We start from the raw sequence: 20,096 nt of genomic DNA on the forward strand, positions 1-20,096 counted from the left end.
ATGAAATGCATTAGAGGCTATGATGAGTATGTGTCCTTGAAATTTGTTAACACCTAGAATAATAGGAAGGTGAACATCAATGGGGTGGTTTTTAAAATGATGGAAGACCTCATCATGATGGTTGTTTGTTTGTCTCTTGAGGGTAGGAGCTGGTGTAAATAATGCAGAGTTTATAATGAAATGTGTTCAAGGAAATTCTTCCACCCTAAGGAGAATTGTACTCACATGTGGGGTTGATTCTTGAGGGAGGACATACCCAAACCTTAGAACATAGTATGCTATGGCATTTTTTAGTACATTACACTCAAAGACTAGTTCTAGGAACTATACTATTACCAGTTTCCTATTTTAAAATACTTTAGGAACCAAGATGTGATTTCCTTCCCTACCTTATTTTGCATTCGATGGAGGATAATATTTTTAATGTTAGGAAAATGAGAGAGGAAGTTCATAAAAGCACAAACCTATGTCACCTTTTATAAAGAAACAAGATATCACAATGTGACAGTTCAACTTTAAAGACCAAAAAAATGGTATTTGTGTTTAGAATTTGAAGATGATATAAACTGATGAAATATGTAGAATTGGATGAATTTTATGCCTATATTTTTATAATTTTTTAAGTAAGAATCTATTCATTTAAAAAAAATTTGAAGTCTTTTTTTTAACTATAAAAATATAGGGTGTAGTTCCTGTCAAACAAGTATATGCAAATCAATTATTTTGTCTTGACTTGAAAATATCTTATAGATGACATGTATATCTAGGGAACAAAAAAAGAAATAATTATTTTGTTTGTTATAAGTACTCAAGGTCAACCTTATTAGACTCCAATATTTTTTCCCTCCCGTCAAAACTTTCCTATCAAATCTACACATTTTTGAAAAAAAATTACATATTCATGAAGAGGACTCTCTCCTCTAGAGATAAATATAAATTTTTAAATTTTTTGATATGATTTACTATTTTTTCCTTTTTTGAGGGAGCATCTTTTGAAATGTTGAAATATCAACTTATAATATTTTGAAATTATAACATATTATCACTAATGAAAACACTCATAAATTTACATAATGATGATATTGAATCTCAGGTAAAAAAAGGTATTTTAGTTTTTAAGACAATTGAGTTTTGGTAGAGAAATGAGATTTGACCAAAACAAGTTTTGATATCCTAAAAGGTGGCATAGATATGTGCTTTTACCAAGAGGACCCTTTTATATCCTACACCAGGCCTTCATGTTTAAACTCTATAAATTCCAACTTGTCGTCAACCTGCCTCTTTTAGTTAATCCCATTGCCACTGTAACACCTCAAGTCTCCAAAGACCGTAGCATTTGATCATCCCCAAAGAAAGTGGACAAAAAGCCACTGGTTATAAGGAAAAAAATCAGCATTATTGACTCTTATACTAATACTGGACAGAGCAATAAAGCTATCAAGAGGTCTAGTAAAAGGCTTAAAATGGAAAAATTTAAGAAACCCCCAAACCTAATGTGAGTTTGGAGTCCACAAAGATTGAAATGAAATCCGTCAAGAGGAGGAGGAAATTTATACAACCTAGCTCTAGGAGTAAGGATGTTCCTTGCCCTTCCAATATTTCAGATGCCTTGGAAGCCAACCTGTTTGCAGATAAAATCTTGTGGCAATATATCACCTCCCCTATGAAGAATGTTTATAAGGGTGGAGGGAAGAAAGGACATCATAGCCATGGGAAAGTTCAAAGAAAAGCTAGGCTAAACAGGCTAGAAAAATCCATACATGGCTTGGTCGACAATCAAGAGGCCCTTTTCTATAAAGTTGAAACCCTTACTGATTTTTCTACAAAGGTCATGCATTTAGCAACCACCACTCTATATTTTCTGTAGGTGAACAAAGAGGAGAAGGAAGAAGGAAAAGAAAGTGCAACCACCTACTCCCTCTAAAGCTTCCTAGAAAATGATCAGCTCAAGACTTTTCTAGAAAACCCATCGAGGAGGAGGAGAAAATGACCATGGAGGATCTTTATGAGAAGGGGGGAGGACCTGGAGGAGAAAGAGGGGAACTAGCCCTTGTGCCTTTGTTTCTTTTTTCTTTTGTTATGTTATGGTTAACCATGAACTTCATACCCATTGTGGCATTTCCTATTATAGTAGATATTAAATGTATTAATATCAGCACTTGTAATTTATGCTTTTGGGTTACTTTTCAGTATCATATGCATGTTAGGGGTAGTTTGGTTGATAATGATACTAAGAAGTGCCTTGTTATGTTGTTAATTGTTAAGATGTTTTTGATGTCCATAAAAGGTATTGGTTAGATAGTAGGGGATAACTACCGACTGTTCTCCAACCTTTTATAATATGGCTTGAGCCCCTCTTTTTTGGCTGCTATCTTATACATAAAAAAAATAAAAACATATAGTAAGTTTTTATTCATTTATTAAGTATAATTATTATTTAGATCACATTTTTATTATTAAATATTTTATATTTTTGGCACTATTACAATAATAATAATCTAACACTTCGATTTTAATGATCTATAAATTAGTTAAGAGTACCAACCAATCAATCAAACCAATACTAAATAACAATATTAAAAACTAAAACTATTGCATTATTGTTATAAGCCAAAATGACTATGTTATTGTGATCATTAATTTTTTCCTTAGATTTATATGATTTAAGTCAAAAGATATTTTTGTATTTAAATATTTCTTAAAATGACAAAAATAATTATATTTTCCATCTATATATGATATGTCTATTTAAAAAAATATGATTCAGTTCAAACATTGGTCACTTTTTTAATGACCTATACATAAAAAAATTTCTCAGTTGATCTACTTCTTCATTACCATTATATCATTTTGAAAGTTTAAATTTAATTTAATTTAATGTCAAAATTTATAAATTATAATATAATAGCATTCATTTTACCTTTAAATGTACAACTTCACTCAACTTTTTATCCGATAATCCACCACACTAAAGGCAATACTTTGGCTCTTCTGCCCCTTGTTTTCTATGTCTCGTGATCATGATTTATTTTTTCTAGATTTATCTCATATTATTTTCTTTGTCCCTTAGTTATTATACCATATAAAAATACAATATTTTTCTTTTTTTAATAAATCATTATTAATTTTTTATTTATATTATTTAAATTAAATAAAATTCTATTTAATTTTGAGCATAATAATTTAATTAGAAAATTAATTTAGTTTATATATTTTTATTTTCTATAATTAATTTGTTTAATTTTTACATAATATAATTTATTTTTTATGTATTATTTTCATTCTTCTTATTTACCTCTCTTCCTAATCTAGCTAGGTTTTCTACTTTTTGCTAGCTTCATCTCCCTATTTGCAATTGCATCTTTTATTCATAGTAGTCCATCCTAAGAACTCTTCACTCAATTCCTCTCTTCTAGCTTCTAACTTGGAGATAATAAGATGTACCAAATATAGAAGATAACATCTAATATAATATAAATTTTCTTTGAAACATTAGAACAATAGAAAAACATCAAATATCAAAAAAATAATGAAAACAAATTTATCTCATTTAATTTAAAATAATTTGGTAAATAGATTTGTCACTATGAAAAGTATGATTTTGCCCAATGGAAATGTGTGTGGAAAATCAATTTTTCCAATAGTTGGATAAGCCCTTGGTATATAGCCTTCCTCTGCATTTAGAGGAGGAGCTCCCTCATAAGATTTAATTTTTGATTTTAAAATAAAGATGTATTGAAATTTTGAAAGATACGAAGAAAGCTATGAAAATGAATGCACCAAATGACTTTCAAGCCTTCCTAAATCAACTTCAATTGCTAATGAGAATGATCACAAACTATGCTTGAAGGCTAGTATTAGCCTAGTGATGATTCGATAGTTCAATAACATTTACACCATACCATGAAAATATTAATCATAATAAGAATCAAAACCCAAACAATTTAGACTATGTAGAAAAGAGAACACAAAATGCACTCGTTTTACTTCTTTGCTCTAAGAACATAAGAAATTTTTCTTATTACAAGAGCAAGATTTGTACCTACTTTCCAAAAATTGTGTTTCTATCAAACTTGAACACAAGTGTCCCCTTATTTTCCAAATCCAAAAAGTCCCCCTTTACAAACGAAATAGCCCCTTATATAAGTTTGAGGTTAAGCACTACCCTTTTGTGGTTAATAACAAACTCCCTTTTAGATTTTTTGGGAGAGTTTAATTAACCTTACAAAAGTTAACCGAAAAGAACATAAGTCATGATTTACAATGGATGACTTAAAAGCTATCTTTAGAAGGTTGAATCATTGATTTTAGTGAACCATTTGAGCCTAAGTCTCCTTGTGATCTCCATCAGAGTTAAACATCTTGAATATTTAAATGTAGAAACATTCATTTGCTAGAAATCTTTTCTCTTATATGCATTTAATTGAATGATGGACTCACTTCATTGAATCCCACTATTTGTTTAATGTATTCCTTTATAGAATTTTTTTAAGCACTCCAATATAAATTTCACATTTGAGAAAATCAACTTCATAGAAGACACTCTTGCTGGACATTCTCCTCAATTTAGATAATTTCTTTGTAGAGGCATTATGACAGACATGATGTCGCCTTGTCTATTCATTTACAAACTTTGCAAATGTTTCTACACTTGAAAGTTTCTAGAATATTTTCAATGAATCACAAGGTTCAATGAGGTGACCTCTCTGCAATGCATTTGATTCAATACTTTTCCCTTGTTGGGTGTCTACACGCATGTAGGGGTGTGCATAGTAGAGAATTCTCACCTTAGAGAGTTGAGAAAAATATTCATGCTAACATGAATTGATTCATTTCCATACTTAATAACAATATTTCCATTCATCTTTATGGCACATTTTGTCAAGCAAGTGTGATTTTCCAAATTTCTAACATGCTATGTGTCCATAGACTGGGAGGGAGAACTAGATCAAAGACTACACGGTTTCACTTATACATGCCAGGGAGATTCAAATTCAAGAAAATTGGGTCTTTATATGGCTACACTATCGCGACAGTTTGGTGATAATAAGTTGTCAGCCATTTGATGTGCACGACCTATGTGGTATTTTGACAAATAGTTTACTCTCAAATAGTGATATCGTTTCCTTCAATGCATTTGATCAAACAAGTCAGACATCTTTGAGGCTGCTACAACTCCATCTTGGTTTCATGGCATTGTGTTGTTCATGTCGCATGCATCATCATCCATGTTATTCATGGCATGTCCACTTATATTCTTTTCTACCATCATAGATGTTGAAGGAGGCTACAAAATTTAAAATCACCTAATGTTATGGGTTGGAGATATGAGAGTATTCTGCCAAACAATTCACATGCTTTGTTTATGACACTATGTGTGGTCAATATGAAGGGATTTTGAATATTGGTTACAAAAAAAATCCATCCTCCTTTCTTGTAATGATTAGTGGTCTAGATATTTCATACTGTTAAATCAACTTACATAGTCACAAGTTGGATAGTTTGGACATTTAGTCAAACATATTATGAATTCTTATTTTGACCTGTGGCTATATTGAATACCAATTTTTTCTCTCATTCCTTGAAATTCCGTCAACTCTTGGATGAGACAATATTTCTCAAGATATTCTATAAAATAGTTTATGCACCTTTTCTAGGTTTCCACTAATGCATGCCCATGACCATGTAAAATTTTCACAAATTCTAGCAACTCGAGAGATGACCAATCAACAGATCAAGTCACCGATCTCAATAAGAACTACAACACAGTATGCTCGGTTGACACTAGAAAATAATTACACTTGGTCGACACTACTCAATTAACACACTACTCAGTCGAACCTATGGAGTCAACTTAGTAGACAAAAGAACTGAGTGATCTCAATCAAAGAAGTGATAGAGCAAGCTTAGCTGACTCAGTAATCGAGTCAACTCAATGAACACATGTTCATAACAAGGACCGAGCTTAGGAGAAGGAATCGGTTAACACTAGGACCAAGTTAGAACAAATAGTTGGGTTAGCAAAGGAATCATGTGACTTGATGACCAAGTTATGGTCTATTTTTTGCCACCATTAAAACATAGAGATAAGCATAGAGAGTTGCAACTTTATTTTGCACAAATGCTAAATACAATGCACAATAAATAGAAATGGAGACAACTATAATCCAAATAATTGTATTGACTGATATTCCCACTTGTTTACTTTCTATTCAAAAATTGATTCAACTATTACAAATCTTGGAGCATATAGCTTCAAACTAGAATCAAAATACTTTAACCTACTATCTCTATTGATGATATGAACTTGCAGCACTAGATGGCTACATACAATAAAGCCTTGAACAATCATTGCTTTGATAGGATAAATAAAATGAACTTACATAGAACAAAGAGATCTAATCATGTGTTGTTGCACACTCTAATCTTCCTCCCTGGTTTCTTTAACCTTTCTTCTACTCTCTGAACACTCTACTCTCTTCAACTAATCTCTATCCCTTTTTATTTTTTGAATAAATGAACATTCTTCCCTTTTGTCTTGTCTCAAAAAGATTTCCCTCTCATTTCGAATTTCAACTCACCTACTATGTTTAATGCTTTTGTTGGGTAGGTGGGCATTTTTCTCAGGGGGAAAACCATCAGTTTTCAACACTCCCCCTTTGTCCCAATCCAAACAAACAAGGATCACTGTTGATCCAAATCATATATGCCATGAATCCTTCTTAGGCACACATAACTTGCTATGCCCAATGACTTAGCGAAAATGTTTGCTAGCTACTTCTTAGACTTACACAATTCCATCTTGATTTATCCATTCTCCACCAAATCTTTAATTAAATGATATATGATCTCAATGTGCTTGCTTCTCCTATGTAAGAATGGATTCTTTGACAATGAAATTGAGGAAATGTTGTCACAAAAGATTGTGGTTCCATCCTCTTATTTTTCTTTTAAATCTACCAAGATTCTTCATAGTCATATAGCTTGAAATTCTACTACATTTACTGCTATGTATCTATCCTCTATTGCAGATTTGGGAATAATTGGTTGCTTCTTGGATGTCCATGAAATTGCACTGAAACCCATATGCAAAATATAACTAGAAGTGTTCTTCCTATCATCTAGACTTCCAACCCAATCACTATCAGTGTAACTAATTAACCTAAAATAATTATCAGTAGTATAAAAAAAGAAAAATCCCTTGGTACCATTCACATATCTTAGGATCCTCTTTCCCACTTATGAATGAGAATCCTTTGGAGTTTTCATGAATATGTAAATCAGACTTATTGCATGCATCATGTCAGACCAAGTTACTATCAAATACATCAAACTTCTAACCATGCTGTTGTACAATGTTGGATTCACATTTTTAACATTTTGAATCTCTCCAAGGTCTGATTTGCATATTTTTCTTAAGAGATAAAAATGGCATCATGCATTTATTTTACTTCTATACCTATAAAGTACTTCAAAAGGCCCAGGTCTATCATTTCAAATTCACTTTTCATGGCCTCTTTGAACTAACCAATTAGAAAACTATCATTTCTAGTGAAAATTGAGTAATCTACATACAAGACAATAATTAAGACCTTGCTATTTTCTCCCTTGATGTAAAGAGTGGTCTCACCATAACTTTTGCTAAAGCCATTGCTCATTAATTATGAGCCAATCCTTCTATATCTTTCTTGTAGAGCTTGATTGAGGCCAGAAAGAGCTCTCTTCAACCTATACACCTTATGTTCCTCACCTACAACTTCATAACTAGGTGGCTTCTCCACATATACTTCTTCTTTCAATATTCCATTCAAGAAGGCAGACTTCACATCCATTTGATATACCTTCCATTTTTATTGGGCTACAATTTCTATAACAACATGCATAGTTTCCATTCTTGTAATTGGGGCATAAGTCTCATCATAATGTCTACCATACTACTACTTGTACCCCTTGACAAATAATCGTGTCTTATGCCTATCTATTTTTCCTTCAACATTGCACTTGGTTTTCTAGACTCATTTAACTCCAATAACTTGTTTCTTGGGAGGCAAAGTAATTAGCTCCCATGTTTTATTTCTCTCTATAGCATATATTTCTTCATCCATAGCATTACACCATTTCTTCTCTTTCATGTCTTCTTCAAAATAGATTGGATCACTATGAGAAAATAATGCAAAATTAACACTCTCATCATAATCTTCATCATACTTTTCTTCTTGGTATATCAAAATCTTAGTCTTTCTTAGCAATAGAGAGGTGGGAGTGGGATCATAACTTTCTGAATTATTGCTGCTACTATTTCATATACCAACTTAGGGTTGTTTAGAGCTGCTAGGAATTGATTCTTTGCATGTTTGATGTTTCTTTCCTTTTTGCCATTTTCTGTAGCTATCTATATTTTTTGCTCCTTCATCTTTTTGATCACCAATTTCACCTTAATCATCAATAGTTAGCACTTAAATTGAAGTGCTTGAAGATTCATCCACTGAGCCATCCTATGACTAATTTTCAAGAAACTCCACATCTCTTAAAATGATGATCTTCTTGGTGATTGGATCATAAAATCTATAATCCTTTGATTCTAGGCTTTAACTTGTGAAGATGCTCTTCACACTTTTTTCATCCAACTTTCATCTTTGTTCCTTTGGAACATGTGTATATGCTACACATCCAAACACTCTTAGGTGCTCAACTGTCCATCTATGTCTTGACCATGCCTCAAAAAGAATCTTGTCATAGATTGCCATTGTAGGGCATTTGTTTATGAAGTATATTTTTTTTGCTACAACCTCTCCCCAATATTTGGTTGGGAGTCCCTTTGCTTTCAACATGTTCCTTGCCATTTCAAAAATGGTCCTAGGTATGTGCAAGATCATGGTGTGTCAAAAACTAGCGATCTAAAAAATATGTAATTCTGAAATACCTCAAAGCATTTCAAAATCTATTCCAACTTTTTTCTCACCCATCTTGATACCAAAAAAAAATTAATACCATTATAAGGTGTGGTATATTTTTGGATACCAACCCTATGTGGTCAACTTTAATAACATCCCCAAAAATGTGTTTTTGGCCTGTTGTTGTGTATTTTTTACTTCAAACACATATCTAATGACCTTTTTTCAACCCAAATTTGATGAAACAAAAAGAGTTTCTTCAGAATGTTCTTAGCTTTCCATAAATGTAATGTCTATCAAATTACAAGTTCAGTGAGTAATTATTACTTATTTTCTAATACAGTTATGTATACAATGCTAATTGACACACTGATTGAAAACCAATGATAACTTTCAAACAGTACAACATTTTTCAAATCCAAAAGAAGTGTCACATTATATGCTTCTTCTACTATAAGGAAGAAAAATAAGAAATAAATTTTATAGAGTTCTGAATTAGTTAAGGTGGTCAAACACGAGATTTCTTTTATTCCAAAAATACTATAGTAGAAAATTCATAGTTAATTATTTATTTGTAGTAAAAATACACAAAAATATGTGTCATATCTAGGCATGAGTCTACTTATTATATCTAGAATCTTATTAAAAAGTATTATCATTTGATTTTTATTAAGGTGGTTAGACATACATCTACTTATTTTTTTCCTGAATGTTTTGTACTATTGCATTAAAATTCGAATTTTTGAGCAATCAATTTTAATTTTTTGTCAAATAAGGCCCAGTAGTTTATAAACTAAACTCAGTTTCCTAGAGATTATTTTCTCTCAACATTTTGATAAAAAGTTCATAACAAATTGAAAACTATCCATCAAGTTGACATAACCTTGATTTTTTTATTTTACATTAGCACTTAAGGGTATAGTTTGGTTGACCATGGTCTTGGACATACCCTCCTATTATTTCTCTCAGCCACCCCATTTTTTTGTGGACTATAACTGGCTATAAGCTCCTTCTTGATGCCCTTTTTCTTGCAAAAATTTACAAAAGAATTGGAGCTATACTGCCCTCCTCTATCCAACCTTGGGACTTTTACATAGTGTCTACATTCATTTTTAGCCAAGGCTTCAAATTCAACAAATTTATCAAATGCTTTAAATTTTCTTTTCAACAAATACACCCATGTCCTATGACTGAAATTGTCTATGAATGTCATAAAATAAGTACTCCCCCCACTAATTTGCATAGGGCCTACTAAATCAGAATGCATCAACTCTAATGGTGCCCATGTCCTTATAGAATTACTAGAATTTAACGGAAGTCTATGTTGCTTACCCACAATACAAGCCTCACACTTGTCACATGAATTTACAATATTTGGTAAGCCTTCTACCATTCTTTTCTTGGACAATAAATTTAAACTAGTAAAGCCAAGATGTCCATACCTAAGATGCCATAGCTTGGAGGGGTCTTCAATCACACTCTTTAGAGCTAATTGCTAATGTAGTGGTGTCCATGCTTGCTTGGGACATACAAAAATGCTTGAGAAGAGAAACATGTCTCTATCATCAATGGGAACATCTGATTCTTTGTCATTTGGACTATTTCTAGAATCTTCTTACTCTCTTTCTTCTCATGGATGACACACTTGTCATTTTCCATCAACACCTTGTAACCATTTTGAATGAATTGTTCAACACTCATGAAATTTTGCTTCATACCTGGAGAAAAATAAATATTTTATATTTCCTTCTTCAAACCTTGCTTGGTGTAGACCATGATAGATCATTTTCCCACAATGGGAATGGTTCCATTGTTTTCCATTTAATTTTAGTCTTCAAATTTGAATCGATGAATGAAAATAAGCTTTCATTACCACTCATGTGGTTTCTACAACCATTATGCAAATACCATACCTTAGGGTTGCCTTCTCCACCAATATTACACATGATGAAGGCTATGGGATTATTTTCATTTCCCATGTTCACATTAGCCATTGTAATTCTTCTTACCTCTAGAGTTATTTTGAGAGTTGTTTTCTCCCTCTTGATTGCTTTCTCGTCCTGAGCTTTCTCCTCCAATATTCCTCTAACCATTTCTTCCATGACCTCTAATTCTTGAGCCTCTACCAGAGTCATTTCTTCCTCTCCCCTTGCATCTTGAATTTTCTTGAGCTTTGAAAGCTTGTTCTTGGGAAGATGCAGTTGACCTATTAATCTGATGCTCATGGGTTTGAAGAGTACCCATCAACTCATCCATTGTAAATGTGGTGTGGTCTTTTTCCTCCTCAATGGACATCACAAGATTGTCATACTTTTGAGGTAGACTCTTCAATATCTTCTACACTATAATTTTCTCTTTATACTCTTCTCCATTTGATTTGAGTTGGTTTATAAAGCTAGAGTTTCTTGAGCTAAATTCTGCAATAAGCTCATTATCCTTTATTTGAAGGTTCTCAAATTCCCTTCTAATCATCTATAATTTTAATACTTGAACTTTATCAGTCCCATTGGATTTTGTCTCAAGGATATCCCATGCTACATTTGAGTAATTAGCCTCTTCTATTTTAGGGAAGATTATTTCTATCATGACTACCTCAATCAGGCTTAGGGATTTTTCATCCCTTCTTCTTGACTCATTCAACTAAGTCTTATGATGGTTGCTGAGGGTAGCATATTGTGCTGGGTCAGTTACATCATTAAACCCATTCACCATGGACTCCCACAAATAATTTGCAACTATTATGGTTATCATTTTCTTTTGCCAAGTGTCATACTTTTGTCCATTAAAGGATGGTGGTTGCTACCATGTCTTTCCCACATCTCCCGCCATGTCTATTGCACAACAATGTCAAACACCTAGAAAAAAAAATGCTCAAACTCATGAGGACATGGGCCATTAAAGCTCTGATACCATGTAAAATTTTCCCAAATTCTAGCAACTCGGGAGATGATCAATAGAGGGCACCAAGCTCAACAAGAACTACAACCAAGTATGCTCAATTCACACTAGAAAAAATTATGCTCAGTCAACACTACTCAGTTAACACACTACTTAGTCAACACTACCGAGTCAACATGATAGACAAAAGAATCGAGTGAGCTTGGTCAAAGAAGTGATTAAGTGAGCTTGGTTGACCTAGTAACTAATTGAACTCGGTCAACTCTACTAGGAGGGTGCTTCGATCAATAGATGAACATAACAAAGACTAAACTTATGAGGAAGGACTCGGTTAACATTAGGACCGAGTTAGAAAAAAGAGCTCAATTAACAAAGGAACTGAGTAACTTGATGACTGACTTCCACCATTAAAACATAGAGATAAGAACAGAGAGTTGCAACTCTTTTTTGCACAAATGCTAAACACAATGCAGAATAGATAGAAATGGAGACAAGAATAAGACAAATAATTGGATTGACTAATATGTCTTCTTTCTTACTTTCTATTCAAAAAATGCTTCAATTATTACAAATTTCGGAGCATATGGCTTCACACCAAAATCAAAATACTTTAACCTACTATCTCTATTGATAATATGAACTTGCAGCACTAGATGGCTATATACAATAAAGCCTAGAGAAATCACTACTTCAACTAGACAAACAAAATGAACTTATAGAGAAAAAAGAGATCTAATCCTGTGTTGCTATACAGTCTGATCTTCTTCCTAGTTTCCTAAACCTTTGTTGTTCTTTTTGAATGCTCTGCTCTCTTCAACTGATCTTTGTCCCATTTTCTTTTTGGAATGACTGAACATTATTCACTTTGGTCTTGTCTCAAAAAAGTTTCCCTCTCATTTTGAATTTGAACTCACCTATTGTGTTTAATGGTTCTGTCAGGTACATGGGTGCTTGGATTAAGGGGAAAACCATTAGTTTTCAATAGACTAAACTCACGCATTGAAGGTTGGGAAACTCTATCAAATAGTTTGCATGTTTGGGGGTGCTTCCCTATTTCATATTTATATAAGTGAGAAACTTGTCAGAATGATTTTCCACCTGATAACCTACATTAGATATTGAATAGAATACTTGTTATTTTTCCCACTAAAATTAGGGGTATGAATAGAAAATAAGTAAAGGTTGATAGCACAATTGAAAGAAACACTCCTTTAACCAATTGACCATTCAGTGTGCCACTAATTTCTTTATCAAAACTGCTTTGGATTGGAAACAACTCGTGCTAATGGATTTCCCTTAATAAACAATATGTTTCAAGACTTCTCAAGCTATAACGATGCTTTGTATCTTCTAGAAATTCCTTGCATGAGAGTTGGAAATTGAATTTCTTTTCCAAATGGTCCCTATGCACTCTTATTCTTCCATGCTTATGTGGTCTTAGAAGACATCCAGTAATAAGTTATTCAAATCTGACCAAATATATAATCTTTCACTATTTGAACAAAAGATGTTGACAATGACTTCTAAAACATGTGATTTGAACTTCAATCTTAACCTTTTTAGATGAGAGGTTAAGGTTAGTGGTATGAAACATGTGTTTTAGAAATTTATCTTAACCCTTTTTAGGTGGAGAGGTTAAGATTTTGAATCAAAGAACATTGTTTGAACCCTAAACCTTAACCTCTTAAATGGTTAAAGGTTAATTATTGAGTGGAAAATATATATTTCGGTGCTAGCTCACATAACTTGAGACTCAGGAATTGAAATTCAAAAATTCTAAAGGTGGAATAATGTAGGGAACAAGCCAAAGATATTTGAAGGACAAAATATCTTTAAAAAGTTGAGAATAAGTGACCATTTTAATGTTTGAAGTAAGGTGTGCTCCGAAAAGAACCATAGTTAAAAAATGGCAAGGATTTTAAAAACTGTGAGCAATTTTGATATCTGAACAACAAGATCGAATACAATAAACATTTTATCCTTCACTTGCTATAAATTTTAAATTATATATTAAATCATTTTATTAATGATAACATCTAATTAATTAAAAAAATTATTTAAACGCTGAGTACTATTAAAAGGGGTAACTACCAATATTAATGTGAAAGAATTTTTTTACATTGGGAGCAATTTGGAATCATTCCTAGCATAAATTAACGTGTTCAATCTTCGTTCTTACAAGAAAAGGGTCTTAAAAAAGCATACTTCCTAAATAGGTTCGTATTGGAGTTATCTAAACCCTCCATAGATTTTTTTCAAGTCTATGCAATGATATATTTCTTGCTGACACCTTCTGCATCAAATACAACAACGATGTAACTAGAATTTGTATTTATCTAACTCTTCGGCGGGATCATATAAATAAATTCATCAACTATGTTCTCTCTTACCAAAAGAAGCCCAAATGTTTAGTTTGATGATAGTAGCCTATGATAGGACATGCATCTAGATCAACACATCATCGTACCGTCGCAACAATTGACATCCAATGATTTTCTCAATGGCACATTTCACACCATTCTCTTTCAAATAAAAAATTCTCCTCAACTATTACTTTGTATATTTGTTTTCTAATTTACATTTTACACCAAAATGCTTTTACGCAGCTATTGCTTACTATATAGGTTTCATTCTACATTTATGGTCTTCTATACCATATATCATAGCATATCGCAGACATGTCGACTTGCTAGCATTATAGATATTAAGCTGACCACTAGTTCATCAGCTCGCTGCTATATTGTAGTCGAGCTTGCGCGTTAACTGCCACATCAAAAGTAATGAAAAAGTTAGTTACAAAAGGGGCAAGTCAAATTATATGCAAGATGTTGACCAGGCTACTGATCCTGTTGCTGCTGCTGATGATGGCTGGACTGTTCCCAGCCCGTCTCCCAGTCCCAAAGATGATTGGGGTTTTCATGACTATGATGACCCACCTCTCTTAGCAGGAACTACTTTAGCAGCCTAAGGTTGCTATTTATGTTTTTTTTAATGAACAGTTTATGATTTCGGCTTCAACCGAGTGAACTCTCACACGGTGATTTTGTATCCCTTGGCCCTTTTTTGTGAATTGTAATCCTAGTATATTAATTATTAATAAAAAAGGACTATTCATAAAAAAAAAAAACTATATGCATGATTGCTCTTTCCCCATACCTTGCTCTTAAATGGTGACTTTAATTGATTAAAGTATCCCAAAGCAATTCACAAATATCAATAAAGTCCAAGTTGAAGATTTTCAAAGTGAATAAACCAATTGATTAGACATCATGCGTACTATTGATGCATCCATATGTCATGATACAACCAAGGCCCAAAACACTCGTACCATTTCAGATAAGATGTTAAATTTTAAAACATTAAAAACTCTTTTCCTTGATAGGACATCAATTTTGCAAATCTACAAGCCTCACATAGATATTTTAGGAATCTTCCTTCTTGAACAAAACCTTACTAAAAAAAATTAAATTGTCAATTAAGCTTCTATAATCATAATTTAGGCATCTTATTTTTTCCTAGGTGTGTAAGATGAATACAAAATGTCTTTTCTTGATTAGTATGTTCCTAGAAGCCTCTCCCAAAAGTTCCATTAGTAAGGTTTCAACCCTTGATGAAGAAAATCTACACCATCCCAAACTTTTTCTCCCAATAAAATATGGTTGTGGATTTTTTATTGTATTATTCCCAAATCTAGATTCTTGTTTTTAGATCCTACAACCTACGCATCCAAGATAGAAAAAAAATCTAATGAGTGTAAACATTATTCCTAGGGAAAACCATAGTTTTGAATTTAACCCTATAACAAAATTGAATGTGAAACATAAATGTTATTGAAAGTATGTGTTGAAATGGTAAAAGCTAGATTTGACATTAAAATGCTAAAAGAGTGTGTTATACCTTCATAAATTTATTTTGTTTTGAAATCTCCATATAAAGGTTAATGTTGTCATGTAGAAATACATAATTGACTTAAGATATCTTGATTATGGATTGATCATGTCATTATGGAATTTTTCCTTGGCTAATTATCAACCAAGTACTAATTACAATTTACTTAAGTTTAATTAGTGAATTGAATAGGAGTGCTTGCAGCATTTCATGTTTGTCTCAACTTATCATGTTAATAATCCACTAGTGAATGCATTTTTTCTCATTTTTTGAGTGTTTATTGATGGAAGTATAAACATGATGACAAGATACTAAGAAGAAGGAGGGGGTGTGAATCAAAATCTTGAGCACTTTTACTTTTCACCAATTCATTAACACATTCATCAGTTGTCTTGTGCATGTAAAACTTGTAATGTAAACTTGTTGTAACATATAAATCTGATCTATGACATGAATGAAAATAAACACATAACACAATATTTGTTACCCAAAAACCTTCAAAGGTGAGGGTCAAATTGGGGTGAGGATGAAAACCACAAATCTTCACTACCACAATAATTAATTTAACCTATTAGGATTACAATGTTTGATCATAATATATGATCTACCCTGTGAGGGGTCTACCTTGTTAAAAGGTTTGAGACTTTTAGGTCTCACCTTGTTAGAGGATTTAACACTTACAATAAAGTAAGGACTCTGTTAGGAGACTTACAAAGATTTGTTAAGACCACTTTGTTAAAAGATTTACCCTGATTCAAGTTGGTTAAAACTAATTCAGTACTTGACTCTCGGCACACCCTATAAGATGATTTTGAGTATTCTCCTTGCTAACTGATCCTGTCCTCTAATCAAGTATGATACATCTCTTTCCCCTTCACTACTCTAAATAGGTCACTTGCTCTATTAAGAGATAACAAAACACTTTCACTAACTTCTGATCTGATCTCAATCTTTTACTCCATTACTCACATATTTCTCCTTTTTGCATACACACTCTTCTCTTCTCATCTCATCTCCTCTTTGCTCATATTATCTAGGTTAAGATCTTCTATATTTAAATAGTATCATAAAGAGCTTTCTAGATACTTCCATATTTTTCCTCTTCATCTAAATGATTGATAAAAAAATATATAGGGATCTATAATCAACGTCATAAACATGTCAAATTCTCTGTAACAACCTTTACATATAATAAATGTTCCTTCCATGTTGGTTTGAAATGATTTACCTCAAAATCTATACCATTTATGACTTTTATGTACACTTTGTATTTCTCGGCCTTTACTATTTTCTAATACCCAACATTGTTGTTGCTCAATCTATATTTTTCTTAACATGTACTATGTAAATTAACACTTGTATGCTTTATAATGCTTAGTCAATATTAAGCTCGATTTGTATAGACAATACTCGATGACCATACACTTACTCAGCTCCTATAGAGCTTGGTACATATATACTTATGTATATGACTCAGCCTATATAGAGTAGCTTAGTCACAATCATGACTGTTTGACTCTAATAGACAGTTCAATGGTTAGAGATACCAATAAACCCACCTTCACTAGACATGACATTCCACCTTTGATTGGTTATCTAGCTTTATTGGTGATAACACACAATCACCTAAGCATGTTTTATGAAGTGACAACTTTTCATGTTTTTGAGGTTTTAGATAGTAACCAAAAGAAAGGGAGGCTGACCCTGAAGTACAAAAAGGATGAAGAACAACTAGAAGTCACCTCCCACTTATCTAATTGATACTATTTTTATGCTTCAAAAAAAAAAAAAAAAGACTAACTCCAAAAATTAGTAACCCTTATCAATAATCCTATCCCTAATAAGCATACAATATGGAAAAGTATACTTGTAGCATAAAAATTTATTGCTACTACTAGTCTAGTTAATAATCATAAATATTATAAAATCCCCATAGGGCACCAAGGTCAAAAGGATCCAAAATATAATGAAAAAAACAAAAAAAAAGAAACATAGGCTAATTGCCTACTTTCTCTCCCCGTTCCTCCACCTTGTTTTCCTCACACTCCTCCCTATTCAAATCTACCCCTCCTCTTTGATGAGTTTATCTAGCAGTGTCTTTAGCCAATCCTCATTTAGGAAAATGTAGATGGAACAAGTAGTTTGGCTCTCCTTGTCAATATATTTCTCTTCCTTGTTGCTATAGAAAATAGAGAGTGGTGGCAGCAAATTACATGACCTTCATGGTAAATTTTGTGAAGGTGCCAAATTTTTAGAAAATACCAATATGGTTATCTGCAAGTTCCTTCATTTAGTTCTCTAGCCTCTCTATTTGAGCCTTGCTTTGGTTCTATTTGTGGTTATGTCTCCCTTTCTTCCCCTCACCTTTGAGAGCTTCTTTCATGGGGGAGGTGATATCCTCGCCCCTGCTTCTATTTGGGTATAGGAGAACTTCTAGGGTATCTGGGATATGTGAAGGGCTAGGCACTACCTTCTTTCCAGTATCTGGGTGTTGCCTCTTCCTTTTTGTGGGAGTTTTCTCACTCCTAGTAGACTCAGGCCTAAAATCCTATTTAGGGGGGGGTTTGAATTTTTTCATTTCAAGCATTTTACTAGCTCTCCTACCAATTTTCTTTCTCCTCCTTGTGTCCATTTCAAACTCAATGACACTTATATTAATCTCAGAACCAAGCTTTTTTTTGGATTTTTTATAGCCTAAGCTAGGACTAGGGTCCATGGAGACTTGGGGAGTAATAGTAGCCAAAAAGATTAACAAGAAGAGGTGGGTTTATGGTGAGGTGGTATTTGTAAAGTTTGTGCATGAAGCCCTAGTGGATGATATAGAAGGGTTTTCCTTTTTTTCGTCCTATCTTTAAAAATACAATCTTCCATGGAATTCAAAATATGGTACAAAAAGGAAATAAAATCGTGGTTCCTGAAGTGGTTGAAAATGGGGAAATGGTAGTAGTATATTACCTAGAAAAGGTCTTCAAGAGTAATATTTCACATAATGGCATAACAAACCACATCCTAGGGCTTTCTTAGATCCTCTCTAGAGAACCCACATCACATGTGAACTAGCTCCTCTCTAGGTCAAAATAACTTCCTCAAACTCATTTATCTGAATCCCTAGCCTACTTGCACCAATTCTTGCCCTCTAGGGAGAAATTTCATGTTTATTATCATGTAATAAGATAATTATACATGTCACTATCTCATTAACTCTTTTATGCTAATCTATTCTATATAACTAAGGGATATCTTATGTAATATCCAATCCATTTGAATAATTGTTTTGCATATTGTTGACGGGGACATAATTTAATCTTGTCATGATCTCAATTTCTATTGTGTTTTACATTGGCTCTATATTTTGGATGGCTATCTATATAAACAAATATTACATGGTATCAAATCCCATAAAGTGTGATTGGTTTTCCACTCAAGAGTATTTAGGTGTATTTTAGGGTTGTTTTAAGTGTAGCTTTGTACTGTAGTATGATATTGAAGTTTTCTCATTGAAATACAAGGTCAAAATTAGACTCAATAATTTAATTTAAATTATAATCATTTGTTTTTTTTTAAACTCAAATATGACACCAAATAAAAATCTATTATTGTTTAAAGGTAGAGGTGGTTATGAGTTGTAAGAGAAATTCTTGATTTTGGATCCATTTGGTGCAAATAAAATATTTTCATCATGCACAAAGTGACCCAAAATTCCATAATTGAGTGCCAAAATTTCTAAATTGGAGAAGTTGATCCAAGACATTAAGAAAAATCAACCTCCTAGCCTTATTGATGTCATTATCACAGATGGTAGAATATATTATTTTTTGAAAAAACATTCTCAATTTTTATTTAAAAATGTTTTCAAAATAAAAGAAAAATATGCTTAGTAAAATATGTTAATGTTAATCCCATTGTGGTTTCAACAAGTTAGTGACAAAATAATTAGTCATTATGTGATAGAGTTAGTCAGTCATCACTGCGACCGAGCTAATACTTAGGTCGAACAAACTAAGTTAGCCAAGTAGATGTGTTCAGATAATACATGCCAAGCTTATATGAAAAGTTAGTATATGTCAAGGAATAGTATATGTCGAGGGGTAGTATGTGCTGAGAAAAAGTTGATGTGGATTCATTCAGATGCCAAGCAATAGTATATGTGGAGCCATTCAGATGTTGAGTGAGAATAGAGTGCACAGTTAAGGCTCAACATCAAAAGCCTATTGATGTTGAGTAACCAATCTTAGATATACAAGTCTGTAATGGCACAAACTTGTATGTAAACCATTTTTGGCCAACATTATCTTTATTTTATGATATGGAGAGATAAGGACAAAGTCATATCACACATCCCAAGGTAATCTAATGATCCAATAAGAAAAAGGGAAGCTTAATGTGGCAACAAGAATCAACCAAAGTCATTTTTTA

The sequence above is a fragment of the Cupressus sempervirens genome, chromosome 4, assembly GCF_028749045.1.
Source record: "Cupressus sempervirens isolate cs-2001-9-10 chromosome 4, ASM2874904v1, whole genome shotgun sequence".
Taxonomy (NCBI): Eukaryota; Viridiplantae; Streptophyta; class Pinopsida; order Cupressales; family Cupressaceae; genus Cupressus; species Cupressus sempervirens.